This window comes from Halichoeres trimaculatus, unplaced genomic scaffold (assembly GCF_033239565.1).
Source record: "Halichoeres trimaculatus isolate MK-OKI-2021-1 unplaced genomic scaffold, fHalTri1.1 fHalTri1_scaffold_42, whole genome shotgun sequence".
NCBI classification, from domain to species: Eukaryota; Metazoa; Chordata; class Actinopteri; order Labriformes; family Labridae; genus Halichoeres; species Halichoeres trimaculatus.
Genome location: NW_027437220.1, coordinates 1 through 14,165, shown reverse-complemented (window position 1 = coordinate 14,165; position 14,165 = coordinate 1). Strand labels below are relative to the sequence as shown.

General features: G+C 41.5%; 1 long non-coding RNA gene across 2 annotated transcripts in view; it reads right to left on the bottom strand.

Moving 5' to 3' along the window:
- The window catches only part of LOC141786550 (uncharacterized), a 29,402-nt gene extending 26,316 nt beyond the window's left edge, over positions 1–3,086 (bottom strand). For both annotated transcript variants that reach the window (XR_012597835.1, XR_012597836.1), the window contains exon 1: positions 2,631–3,086. This is a non-coding gene — a long non-coding RNA (uncharacterized LOC141786550). The remainder of the gene's footprint in view (positions 1–2,630) is intronic.
- Between the last annotated feature and the right edge of the window lie 11,079 nt (positions 3,087–14,165).

Genomic DNA, 14,165 nt, shown 5'->3' with positions numbered 1-14,165 from the left:
GAGGCACTAGACAGGGGGATCCTCTTTCTCCCCGGCTCTTTGCTGTTGCGCTGGAGCCATTAGCAGTGGCTATCCGCAGTGAGCCTACATTTCCAGGCATTTTAGTTGGAGAGCATCGCCATAAATTAATGCTATATACATTCTCTTATTTGTTTCAGATCCTCTCTCCTCTCCCTGTTTAAAATTAAAGATAGGTTTTCTTCCGTTTCAGGTTTTAAAGTGAATTGGTCAAAGTCTGAGGCTCTTCCTCTTACACCATACTGCCCTAAATCTCTCTTCCAATTTGGTAACTTTGCCTGGCCCAAGAAAGGCATTGAGTATCTAGGTATAACATTTCCACCTGTGCTAGCTGATTTGATTAAAAGAAATTTTGACCCTTTAACAGAGAGCTTGCGAGCTGATGTGACACGGTGGTCCCCACTTTATCTCTCCATGTGGGGTAAGGCAAATATAATTAAAATGATGCGCATCCTATATAGGCATATCTCCTTCCTTTAAAATTTAACAATGAACCAAAAATCAACTTAAAGTGCAACAGCAACATAAAAAGGCATATCTCCTTTTAATATTGGTTGAACGACCATTAATAAAATAGAACTCAAAGAAACATTAAAAGACATCTTCCTTGAAATAAGGAGAATGAAAGAACCTGAGCTTATAATTTCAGATTTTTTTTTCAAAAAGACACGCCAGATATAAACAAACAGATATAAACAATAATAATGGAATGCAAAGTGAACGGCAGGTCATCCTCGCTCTCATAATCACTCATCTTCACGTTGTTATTGCATGATTCGTCCTGGCAGACTACCTGCGTTTGTTTATATCTGGCACACCGTGTGTGCGGACTGATACACTAAGTGGCGAGCGCCTCGTAGCTAGCTGTGGCTCTGCAGCGGAGGTAGCGCCGTTTTATGACACGATGAGAGCAAGAGACTTATTTAGCGGTGTTTTTGTGTGAAAGTAACGCGCTGAAAATTCTCTAAAAAAGGCGTGAATGCAGACAGATATCAGATTTTTTCGGTGGGAGTCTGTTTATTTATGTTTTGGGTCGAGTAAAATATGAGTGCATAGGAAACCGGCACATGAGCAGTGAGGGGGTGTTTGGTGCGTGTGCCCTGAGCTTCTGCTGCACAAAAAACACTGCTGTAGGGGGAATTTCTGCCCTAAACCTTGTGATAGAACCCAACTTCCATCCTGGAGAATCGCTTTGGGCACGGCACAGTGTGTATGGCCAGTGTGTCGCAGGGCGTTCAAGCTCCTCCTCTCCTCTGCTTGCCACGTCTGCACACGTCCCGTCTCCGCTCATCAAAAGATGTGTGCGGACGAGAACACAGCTTTTTTCAGAAATCAATCCATGGGTCACGTGTGTGCCGAACCGATTACGTCTATCTGGTCAATGATGATCCGCTGCACCACTAGTCACACCGGTGGACAAATGTCATGTTTAAAACAAAATATTTTCATATTTGAATTTTAAAGCTCATTAACTACAGATGTATTTATTCTGGAAGTTTATACTGTAAAGGAAAAAATAGGGGTTTTAATTAAATATTATAAATTATTATTTATATTTGTCACAAAGGACACAAAATGTAGCGTCACGTCAAGCACCCACATAAATGTGGAAATAGAATTAAATATTGATAAATAAGTAAATAAAAGCCCTCTACGCTCACGGTTAATTATCTTATGTCTTATCTTAAGTAGCAGACACTGCCAGCATGAAATACAGCAGAAAATAATATTCATATGAGAGGGTGGTTCTAAAGCCACATTTCCACCAAGCAGACCAGTTCGGTTCGTCTGGGTAAGGCATGGATTTTGTGGTGTTTCCACTGACTTATCCCGGGAAAGATCCCCAAATAACCGAGACGAGCCGTCCCACGTTTTAGGACCCTTTTCGTATGCAACTATTGCAGTTTTTCTCAGTTGCTTTGGTTCATTTCTCAGATCAGAATTGAAATTCTCAAAACTACTTGTTCAATCTTCACATCATTGTGTCACTTGTGCAGTAAATCAATTTCAATTGTTTGGACATGCATGCAAATGATTATGTAGAATTCTCTTTTGTTTGCTACATTATCAGGTGCTTTAGTCATATTTGTAGCCCACCTTTACCCACTATATTAGGAAAGGGCCTCTAGGTTCTTAAATATTATATTGAGAGCTAATGAAGAGATACTGCTTCATCTATGTTACTGTGTAAAAAATCCCAAGTGTGCCTTTAATATTCGATACCCACTCTTATTACGATCTTTCATACAGAGAAACCAAGATCAGATTAAATGATCAAACTTTTAAGTTAAATGCAAACTTCCAGTTTACTGAACATTTTTAAAATCAACATTATAACAAGTAAACCAACAATAAATCATAATTGCTCCTGAAAACTGTATTTTCTCAGTTTCTTGGCTTAAAATAATAAGTTTCTTAACTTGAAATAATATGTTCCTTAACTTAAAATAATAACCTATGTAAGGGGCCACACACACTCACACCTGCCTGGTTATTAAGTTTAGAAAAACCCTATAGTTGCAGGCCTGCGGTGAGGCCCAAAACTTAATTGCTGCTTCACTCTAGGAGCAAACCAAAATAAACCCTGAGCTTGTAGTTCAGTCAGTACTCACAGCCTCCAGTCCAAGTTCACGTGAAGAGAAATCCAAACAGTGTCCTACGATGACAGCTCCATCCTCCCACTTTGGCGAATGCAGGGTTAGCCTTTAGCAAGCGATGTCCAGGAAAGCAAAGATAAAATCCACACTTTGAACTTTTCCAGCAGTCTATTAGCACTTTGAGAACGACCAATCTTCATATCCAGTCCGGAATGATGAGAAAGAAGTCTCCATAGAAAGCTGACTGAGCAAAACTAGTCCGTTGGCGGCGCTACATCTGCTAGACTAGCGAATGCTACATGCTACGGTGCTAAACTGCTTCAAAAGTTCTGTAAACAACCTACTGCAGGGCAGACTTCGGGCAGAAATTATCCATAGTTGATCCACAAGCAATAGACGAGTGTTCATTGACGACCATTGAGCTAAAAGTCCAGAAAACTCTTCTAATTACTCAAAAATAGCAGCCACATGGCAGATTCAAACTGCGTCTCTCCAGGTCAAGCTAGCGTATCCCACTTCCGGTTTCTTAGTAAAGCGAATACGAAACTGATCGGCAAGGGTTGTGTACACAGCACTTCCTTTTAGCTCTTTCACAATAAAAACAAAATATAATACATGAAAACATTTTGTATTTCACTCGTTTTTAACTGATACTCATCACTCGTTTACTTTGAACAGATTTTAAACCTTTTTAACACATACATGAAATACAATTTTAACCATATTTATTTGTACTCTTAGATAATTATTTTATTTCTTTATTTTGTTTTTTTTTGTTTTTATTTATTTATTTTACTCAATGAAATCATAGCAATGAGTTTTATATTATTTTTATAAACTTGTCCTGGCAAACAATGGGGTTAATATAACGAAAGGGAAAATGGACCAATCACAATTTTCCCTTTGATGGTATCTTTGTAAATCAGCGACACATTCTGGCAGGTAGGGCAACGAATGCCTGTGTAACTCAAGCGAATGTGGACACAATTTGACAATGACAGTTGTCTTAGCCAATCATATTTTGATAAACTGTGGGCGGGCTCATACCTGTCATCTACTTACCAAACACCCCCTCCCTGCCCCTCTGCACTCTGACGGGGCAATATTTTACTTGACCAAAAACACGAATAAACAGACTCTCACCAAAAAAATCTGATATCTGTCTGCATTCACGCTTTATTTAGAGAATTTTCAGCGCGTTACTTTCACACAAAAACACAGCTAAATAAGGCTCTAGTTCTCATGGTGTCGTAAAGCGGCGCTACCTCTGCTGCAGAGCCACAGCTGGCTACGAGGCTCTCGCCACTTAGTGTATCAGTCTGTGGAGTTCCAGATATAAATAAACGCAGGTAGTCTGTCAGGACAAAGAGACACTATGAGAACTAAAGCCTTATTTAGCGGTGTTTTTTGTGTGAAAGTAACGCGCTGAAAGTGCTCTACACAAAGCGTGAATGCAGACCGATATCAGATTTTTTCTGTGGGAGTCCGTTTATTTGTGTTTTTGATCAAGTAAAATATGGCTCCGTCTGAGTGCAGAGGAAACCAACAGAGGAGCAGTGAGGGGGTGTTTGGTGCGAGCGCTCTGGGCTTCTGCTGCACAAAAACACTGCTGTAGGGGTAATTTCTGCCCTAAACCTTGTGATAGGACCCAACTTGTTCCATCCTGGAGTATCACTTTCATGGATAAACACCCAACTGTAGCTGTGAGTGAGAGAGGAGAAAAGAGAAGATCTAGTTGGCAGAACGTGAAGAGAAATGGCAGAAAGTAATGGAGAAGACTGTGTGGTTGCTGGATTACTTGAAACTTGTTTTTTTTTTTTTTTTTTTTTTTTTTTCAATTTTATATCTTAATTTTTTTAATTGTTTGAATTTGTGTTAGGTGTTGCAGTGTTCAGGCACATGATAAATATTTAATCTCACAAAACTATCAATATACTAAACTTCCATGTCACATGATTCTGGCTATTGTTTTTATTTCTTTTTTTGATTGTTTATTGCCACATGTGGTCCCATGGTCCTACTGAAGGCCAAGTGGCTGGGGCCACGGTTCGCCTCTGACATTTTTATATATATATATATATATATATATAATTATAAATTGTCTTACTTCCCATGACATGTAGTCATTAGTTCATCACATAAGAGTTTACATTCAAAAGTGTTGAACAACTTATCGTAATATGTCAAACATCTTTCCATTGGACTTTTTTTCTGAATCTGTTTTTTTCGAAGTCAGGATTGGTAAATTGCTCCCTGGTTAATCTTGACTTCCTTACAATGGCTAAGGTTGGTTAAGAGATGCAGCCAAAAGCTGGGAGAACAACTGTGTCCTCAATCATTCAGACTTTTTGTGGAAAGAGACGATCTTTGTTGTGATGTGGATGAGAATTTCTGGCCCAACATACAGAAACACAAGGAGGTGTAGGAAGACTGCACTGCTCTGTAATTCCCACAGCACTGCATGAACAGTGTTCCCTAAAGAGACTGTCCTTATATGTTCATCACAATGATGGGGAAGGTCAACAGAGTGCAGCACAAACAGTGAAAGTAAAAATATGAATATTTTCCAGTCTCTTGTCATCAATCTCCCACATACACTTAGATGTAACTTACAATTTCCATTAACTGTCATCAAAGCTTTAGGCATAGTTATACATCAGAACTTCCTTCCAGAATACTCTGTTATACTGACAACATGACTAAGCACTTTAACTTCTCTATCAATACACAGACACAAGGACTCATCATTCTGATGCACAGGCATGTTCATTGACACAGAAATTTACTTTTGAGGGATGAACTAAAGATTTTTCGAACAATAATGGCTTTTGCAGGTAATCGATGGTGTTTTGCTATTTGTACAAACTGTTCTGAAAAATGCACTTATTGTTTTGCAATTGGCAATGATGATTCGAGAAATGTACCAAAGCAACTGAAAAAAAAAATATAAATATATATATATATATATATATATATATATATATATATATATATATATATATATATATATATACATACTATATAAGTGTTGTCAGGCGATTAAAAATATTAATCTGATTAATTACAGGATTTGTTATTAATTAATCTAATTAATCCCATTTTAATCTCATATCAGTTTAAGGTCCCAAAATAAAGACTTTGAATTCCAGGACATTAAAATTACATTAAAAGACATTTAAAAATAAGGTGGGAATATATACAACACATTTTTAGGTACCCTGAGGCATAAGGAACGTATTATGAAAAGTTGTATGGTTCTATCTTTACAAAATCTACACAGTCCTGCACCTAAGGTAAGCTGATTTGATTTTTAGGACGTTTTTCGCTTCTGTTCACATTTTTACTCGATGTGGACTCAATTTTCACTGCAATATGAACTTCTATACTTCTATGAGGTCAGGAGAACCAGGGCTAAAGGCTAAAAACTGTGAGGAACTATATACAAAACACTTTTTTCAAGTCTTGGATCAAAGAAAAGTGAAGTATTCTCAGTTTAACATGCTCTGAACACACAAACTGTTGCTCATTGGTGCAGAGCAGCCCCAAGCTAACACACGACACAAGGAAGATGGAAGGAAATTTTCAAAGAATTCTTTAGATTTAAACACATGACATTTATCGATCATTCAGGGCTTGTTTGGTGCAGTAAAAAGTGTAAAATGACCTGTTTTTTACAGAATTGAGCTAGACCAAACGGTTGATTTTCTGTAGATTTTCAAATAGGACGTATATAAACAAGATGTGGACGGCAGTCCCATTAACAGTGCTCTCTCTAACCCCCCGTGCAAAGCATGTTGCTGACGTCAGGTGTGATACATTCAGGGACCGTCCGAAATTTGAAAATCTAACGAGAACACCACTTCTTCCATGTAGGACAAACGGTTTGTAAATGCTAGGCATTTGAAAATAAGTGCGTCTTTGAAAGCCTCGCATGTTTGGGATCCAGATTAATCTGCGTTCATTTTTAGAACGCGTTAATTTGCGGTGTCATTAATTAATCTAATTAACTGGTTAAAATGACAGCCCTAATATATATATATATATATATATATATATATATATATATATATATATATATATATATATATATATATATATATATGTGTGTGTGTGTGTGTGTGTGTGTGTGTGTATCAGTGGCGATTGCTCTAAGACTGCAAGGGAAGCTCAGCTTCCCCTAAAATGTCCCCCAAAAAGTGGTGCTATGTACTGCTGTATGTACATTTCATTGACAAAATGAATTCCTTCATCTTTTGTTCAGAATCAGCTACCTATCACAGGTAACTGGCTTAACCTCCTCCTCGTTCATCCCCGCAGCATCTCAGCGCTTAAACACAGTCAGACGCTGGGCGTCTTCTGACTTCACGGAGAAGCGGGTTGTTCCACTGTGGAAACTGGACGGTTATTGGATAAACGCTGGGCTTTGTCTCGTCCTCGGACACGAAGCGTCTCTGGGGGCCTATGAGACAGTGGGCTGGCCTGGACGCTGGGCTTCTGCATGGTGATTGGATGATCTGTCAGAGGCCGAATCCCTTTTTGATTGACAGTGAAATGAGCCAGTCAGCGATCTTGAAGTATAACCCTCCACGGGAGCATCTTCTCAGTTGTACATTCAGTTGTTCTGGACTGATTCGGTGGCTTTAGCGATCCCAAGCGAGTTTACCTTTCTTAAAAACGACGAGCGTTGTGTTTAAAGATTCTCTCTCTTTTCACCAATACAGCTACAGCTACAGCTACAGCTGCCGAGTTTCTCCCCCGTCACTCACACTTACAGCCTGCAGGTGTAGAGAGGAGCTTCTGTTTAAAGCGGCTCAAGTCTAACACCCACAACACAATGGGCCAAGACCCTTTTAGCAGTCTAGCTCTGCTGGCCATTGAGAGAACACTGGTAAAATCCCTGGAAAAAACACCTGGTTGATACGACAGGGTCACAGATCATTTTCTTGAGAAGAATGGAGGGTAGAATTTACGTTTAAATATATAATCCAATTTATGATGAAGGCTGGAAAAAATGAGCTTCCCCTCCTTGACTTGACCAGCAATCAATTTTACTGTAAAATAACAGATTTTCAAAGTAAAAATTTTAGATCCTAAAATAAAGGAGTAATAGCTGTGATGTTTTGGTGGCTTTAAATTTTTATGTTAGCCATAAGTTCTGACAATTCTTGGTCTGGATGTTTTCACTACTACTCTGACTTCTCACAAACGAGAAACCAAGCGATTAATGTGGAATAACATTAATTTTTTTTGTTATCCATGAGTTCCCACAAATTTTGTTCCGTATGTTTTTGGTACCTGTCTGACTACTTACAAAAAAATTCAAGAAATTTAATTTTAGAAAGAAGAGATTTTCAAAGTTTAAAGTCTTACACTATAGAATTGAAGGAGTAATATCTCTGATGATTTGGTGGCTTTCTTTTTTTTTCTTTTTTTTTTTTTCTTTTTCCCCCTTGTCCTGTTCATTGTCACAACAACAGAATTATGGTCTGGCTGCCGTATTGTGCAGAACACATTTGCTTTTTCCAAAAGGGAGCCGTTAGTGTATAAGGCTCCCTTTGAGTGTTAAAATTGTACTCTTTATTACTGTTTTTTGATATATATTTTATACATATATATACATACACACACATACGTATATATGCACACACACACACACACACACACACACACACATATATATATATATTTATATATATACACACACATACGCATACATGTATCCATACAGTTTCCCTCCCGTATATTGCCAAGTTTGAAGATTACTGCTTAACCAGAACAAGGTGATATCAGGAAAGAAACAGTGATAAAGGGAAAGAGTGTAGAGAAGAGACTAGACAGAGGGGGAGAGAGAGACAACAAAACAACAGTAGAGAGCAACCACAACAACTGAACAAATGACTACAGACAGGAGAAATAAACAACCAGCTACTGAGCCTGAAAAGAGGCAGTATCCTGAGGTCTTTGACATCATAATCACAAGAAGCACCTGTGGAGAAATGAACTGGAGAAATCATGAGTAGCAGTGAGCACAACAACGACAATTGTAAAAAGGTACATATACGTATATAGAAATATACACAGAAGCATATACTCACCTACACATATAGGGGTACAGGTGGCAGTACAGAATATTGGGTTTGATTTAGGTCAGGTGATCATGCCAAGGTGTGATCATGCAGATGTGGCCCCGCTGTTCCCAGAGGCCAAACACGCACTGAGACAGCCCTCATATCCGGGCATCTAGCAGCCACAACAGAGCACAGGGCCCAGACAGACCACCACGGAGACAGCAGCACGCCAACCCAGGAGGAGGCAAGGAGGGGGCGTCCCCCGACACTGCGGAGGGAGGACCCCAGGGGGCCAGGGACTGAGGCCTACAGGCCCCGCTAGACGCAGGGCCCCCGATCGAGTGCAGGGGGTAGGACCCAGGGTCACCTGTGCCCAAGGGCCACTCACCCCCGAGGAGGGAGGGTTCGGCCAGGTACCCGGGAGGAGGGACCCAGCCCAGGCCACCACCCATCACGAGTCGGTGCCAGCCCCCAGCGCACCCGGCCAGACACCGGAGACCACAGAAGTCCTCTCCCCAAAAACCCAGTGTCCCCCTTACACAACCCCCTGTCCCAACCCACCCCTATCCCCCTCTCATCTGTACCCCAGCTCACCAGCCCTCCACTGGGACCCTGACACCCGCACATAAACATTCTGTCCATCCATACCCATACGTTGACACAACAGCACAACGACACCACAGCACCACAAAACGACCACACAACAACATCACAACACGGCAGCACCATATCACAACACACCTTTGGAGCCTCCAGCCACTCAGGTGGTGAAATACCCCTCCTTTTCCTCCTCACTCACCAAAAAATAAAAAAAAAATTTAAATTTTTTTTTTAAAAAGGATTAAATAAATAAATAAATAAATGAATAAGTAAATATGTAAATATAAAGCCATGGGCATCCCCCGGGGCGCCGCAGGATCCCCGCTGTGCCACTTGCCCAGAACCCAAGGCAGCAGATCCCTTTTTTACCCCATGCCCCAGGGGGCACTGTAGAAACAGGGGTGTGAGAAGAGCTCCCTACCCCACCTCTGATTTGGTGGCTTTCAATTTTTTTGTTATCCATAGTTCTGACAATTCTTGGTCTGTACGTTTTCAGTACCACTCTGACTTCTCATAGACTCAATCAATTTTACTGAAGAAAGACAGAGATTTTTTAAAGTTTAAAGTCTTACATTTTAAAATGGAGTAATATCTCTGGTGTTTGGGTTGGCTTTTAATTTTTATTATTATTATTTTTTTTTCTTTTTTTTTGTTATCCATAAGTTCCTACAATTCTTGGTCTGTATGTTTTCAGTGCCACTCTGACTTCTCACCATAGAATAGAACTTATTGTCAATGTAACAAGTACAACGAAATTGAAGTCGCAGCAGCAATCAAGAAAACAAAAGTAAGAAAGTGCAAAAAGGTCCATAAGAAAAAAGATTATGATAGCTTGTCTATCATTCTCCAGTTCAGCCAGCCTCCACCTCCACACGGTCCGGACTGAGCTTCTTTCAGTCATGCTCCATCTCTGTCTTCTGTATCCTGTCTACTCAGGTGAAGCTCTTCCAACATGGCGTTGGTGTCTGATGTTAGCTTCGTTAGCCATGTCTGTGAATAGCATGATGCTACTCTGCCCTCTGGAATTCCCTCTATTGCTGGGTTAGCATGGATAGTTTGTCCATCTTATTGGAGATAGATCTTACATATCCAATAACGATGGATCCAACAGGTCTATGTCTCAAACAGGTCCATGTCGTCACTTCTTAGTTCACACCTGAGAACCATCACGTCGTCCTCACCTCCTACTCCTCACCTTGTAGGAAGACATCGGGCCTTACACCAGTTAGCGTTGACATGCTACAGGCTGCAAACAGCTGAGTTCACATGTAAACAATGCAGCCATGGTTACATGTAGGATCCCCAGACAAACACAGGAGCAAAAGTTGTAAAAATATCACTAAGCCACAAAAAGTTTGGTGTCCATGACCAACAAATGAGTCACACAAAGTAATGATCCACTCCAAATACAAAGATTACAAAATAAGAGACGAAAAAATTACTAGAAACGGACAGAAAAGAGAGAGCTTCTGCAAAGGCAGCCATAACCAACAATAGGTTGTATTTTGTTATCTATATTTATCTTATTTGTGTTAACTGAAACATATTCCTACCTGTACAATAATATATTTCTTCATTGCTGCTCTGGGTGCTCCATAAAACCCTATTCAGTGTTACTACAAGCTTAATCTTCATGATTAGACTTTTAAGACTTTAATCTGACATGTGAACTGCAGGTGTCTTGCCGCCCTGCTCTTGCACTCCATGAACACTGCTCAAACAGGGTGTATATCAGTGTATCATGGCTGACGACCTCAACACCTTCTACTGCAGATTCGAAAGGGACCACTTCACACCTGCCCCTCTCCTCTCTGCAGTCACTCTGCCCCCCCTGCCACCACCCACTGACACTGAGCCCCTCATCTCAACTCCATCTCACCCCCGGGGCTCCAGCACACCCACCCCCCAAACCCTCCAAGTGAGCGAGGAGGAAGTGACCCGGCTGCTGCAGGGACAAAAAAACAGGAAAGCTCCAGGCCCTGACGGGGTTTCCCACTCCTGTCTGCGAGCCTGTGCAGACCAGCTAGCTCCTGTCTTCACCCAGCTCTTCAACCGGTCCCTGGAGCTGGGGTGGTCCCCTCCTGCTTCAAGCGCTCCACCATCATCCCTGTCCCCAAGAAACCCTACATCTCAGGACTAAATGACTACAGGCCTGTCGTGCTGACATCTGTGGTCATGAAGACCTTTGAGCGGCTGGTGTTGGCCCACCTGAAGACCCTCACAAAGGACCTGCTGGACCCCCTGCAGTTTGCCTACGGGGCAAACAGATCAGTGGACGACGCTGTCAACTTGGGGCTGCATTACATCCTGCAGCACCTGGATCATCCTGGGACCTATGCCGTGTCCTTTTTGTGGACTTCAGCTCGGCCTTCAACACTGTGGTCCCCCCCTCCCTCTGCTCCAAACTGGCCCAGCTCACTGTGCCTCCTGCACTCTGTCAGTGGATCTACAGCTTTCTGACTGACAGAAGTCAGCAGGTGAGGCTGGGGCAGGCCATTTCGGACATTTGGACCACCAGCACAGGGACTCCCCAAGGATGTGTCCTGTCTCCACTACTCTTCTCCCTCTACACCAATGAGTGCACCTCCACAGACGCCTCTGTGAAGCTGCTGAAATTTGCAGACGACACCACCATCATCGGTCTCATCCAGGACGGTGATGAGACTGCTTACAGACAGCAAGTGGATCAGCTGGTGCTCTGGTGTAGTCAGAATAACCTGGAGCTGAACTCGCTCAAGGCGGTGGAGATGATAGTGGACTTTAGGAGACATCCCCCCGCCCGGTCCTCAACAGCCCGGTGTCCATTGTGGAGCACTTCACATTCCTGGGCACGATCATCACGCAGGATCTGAAGTGGGAGCAGAACATCAGCTCCATCCTCAAGAAGGCTCAGCAGCGGATGTACTTCCTGCGCCTCCTGAGGAGACATGGACTGCCCCCTGAGCTGCTGCTGCAGTTCTACACTGCAGTCATCGAGTCCGTTCTGTGCTCCTCCATCACTGTGTGGTTTGGAGCTGCCACCAGGCAGGACCGATTCAGACTGCAGCGCACTGTGAGGACTGCTGAGCGCATCATTGGTGTCCCCCTGCCCTCCATCCAGGACCTCTACTGCTCTAGGACTCAGAGGAGAGCAGGAAACATTGTGAGGGACTCCACTCACCCTGCTTACGGACTCTTTGAACTGCTCCGGCAAGCGCCTCAGAGCTCTGCGGACCAGGACAAGCCGGCACAGGAGTAGTTTCTATCCGTCTGCAGTCTCCATATTAAATAATAAAAGCTGTTACTAACACTGGCACCTTTTTAGAACAGTTTATAGCTGCACTACGGACCGCACAGTTGCACTTTTCCAACTTCAATTGTAAATATCCCAGTATTCTGTAAATATTTCTGATGCACATTTTATCCCAGCCCTTTTCTACACCCACATCTTTTTATTTATCTATTGTTTATTGTCATGTTTATGTGTCATGTTTGTGTGTACCTCTTGTGCTCGAGACAACAACTGCCGGAGTCAAATTCCTTGTATGTGTTGCATACTTGGCAATAAAAACAGATTCTGATTCTGATTCTGAATCAGTACAGCACGCACAGTGCAACCTTTTCTCAGAACAGTACTCAATTTGTTAATTGATCAAGGGCGCCATCTAGCGACCATATTTAACTCATACACTTATCTAACAGCAAACACAGGAAAAGATACAAATCAGTGTCATCTTATAATGCTTTTAATATTTTGTCATACACAAGTTCGTTTCGCTCCAAAAATTATTTTGGTTCAAACAAACAATGTGATTCAGGTTAATTTGAAAAATCTAAAATTTGTTTTAATGTCATCACTATTAGGAGGATCACTGTGCAGAAATTCAGATCACCTATCATTGTTCTCCTTCGCTTTTTCCTGCAGTAGCTGTCACACTCGACAACCAACACATGAAAAAAACAAAAGCAACTGTGTTTAAATTATAGGTCATTTCTAGGTGTTTCTGGCTCTGCAAAGCATGTTGGTACATTACCACGACTCTGCGATGCAGGTACAAGAGAACTGTGGAATCATTATGCGTCTATGAAATAATAACCTGTTCGGTGCTGTTTTGGCATCCAGCATATTATTGTTGTGCTTTCTACGATCATTGCACCTTTCTGCATTCTCTGATTCTCTGATTTAGCTTTTTCCTGCAAAAGCTGTGATATTTGACCCCCAAGACATGAGAAACTTTCAAAGTTAAGGGGAAGACAATCGCGAATGAGTGTACCTGCAGTTTAAAGTTTGATTTAAATTATATGTCATTAATAGGTTTTTCTGGCTAAGGCAAAGTGTTTTAGTGCTTAACCGGGATTCTATGATGCAGGTACACAAGAACTGTGCAAATCAATCGTGCTTTTGTGACACAATCACTGAAATGAATAATTCCGAATACACTTCGAGTGTCGTGTGCCTTTTCGGGTTTGTTTTTGAATGCAGCATGTTATTGTGTTTTTCGGGGTGTTTGTCGCTCTACAGAGCGTTTGGGGTCATTATAATGACTCTTTGATGCAGGTACAAGAACAACTGTGGAATCATTATGCTTTTGTGACACTAATACTGATATTATAAAAACAGAGTACAAAAACATGAAATTCCGTGTCCTGAGCATTTTCTGTGCTGTTTTGGCATCCAGCATGTTATTGTAGTGCTTTCTACGATCATTGCACCTTTCTGCTTTCTCTTTCCGCTTAGGCTTTTTTCCTGCAAATACTGTGATATTTGACCCCCAAAACGCGAGGAACTTTCAAATTCAAGGGAAGAAAAGTATGAATAAGAGTTTACAGTTTGATTTAAATAATAACATTTTTATGTTTTTCTCGATAAAGCAAAGCGCTTTTTGGTGCTAAACCACGACTC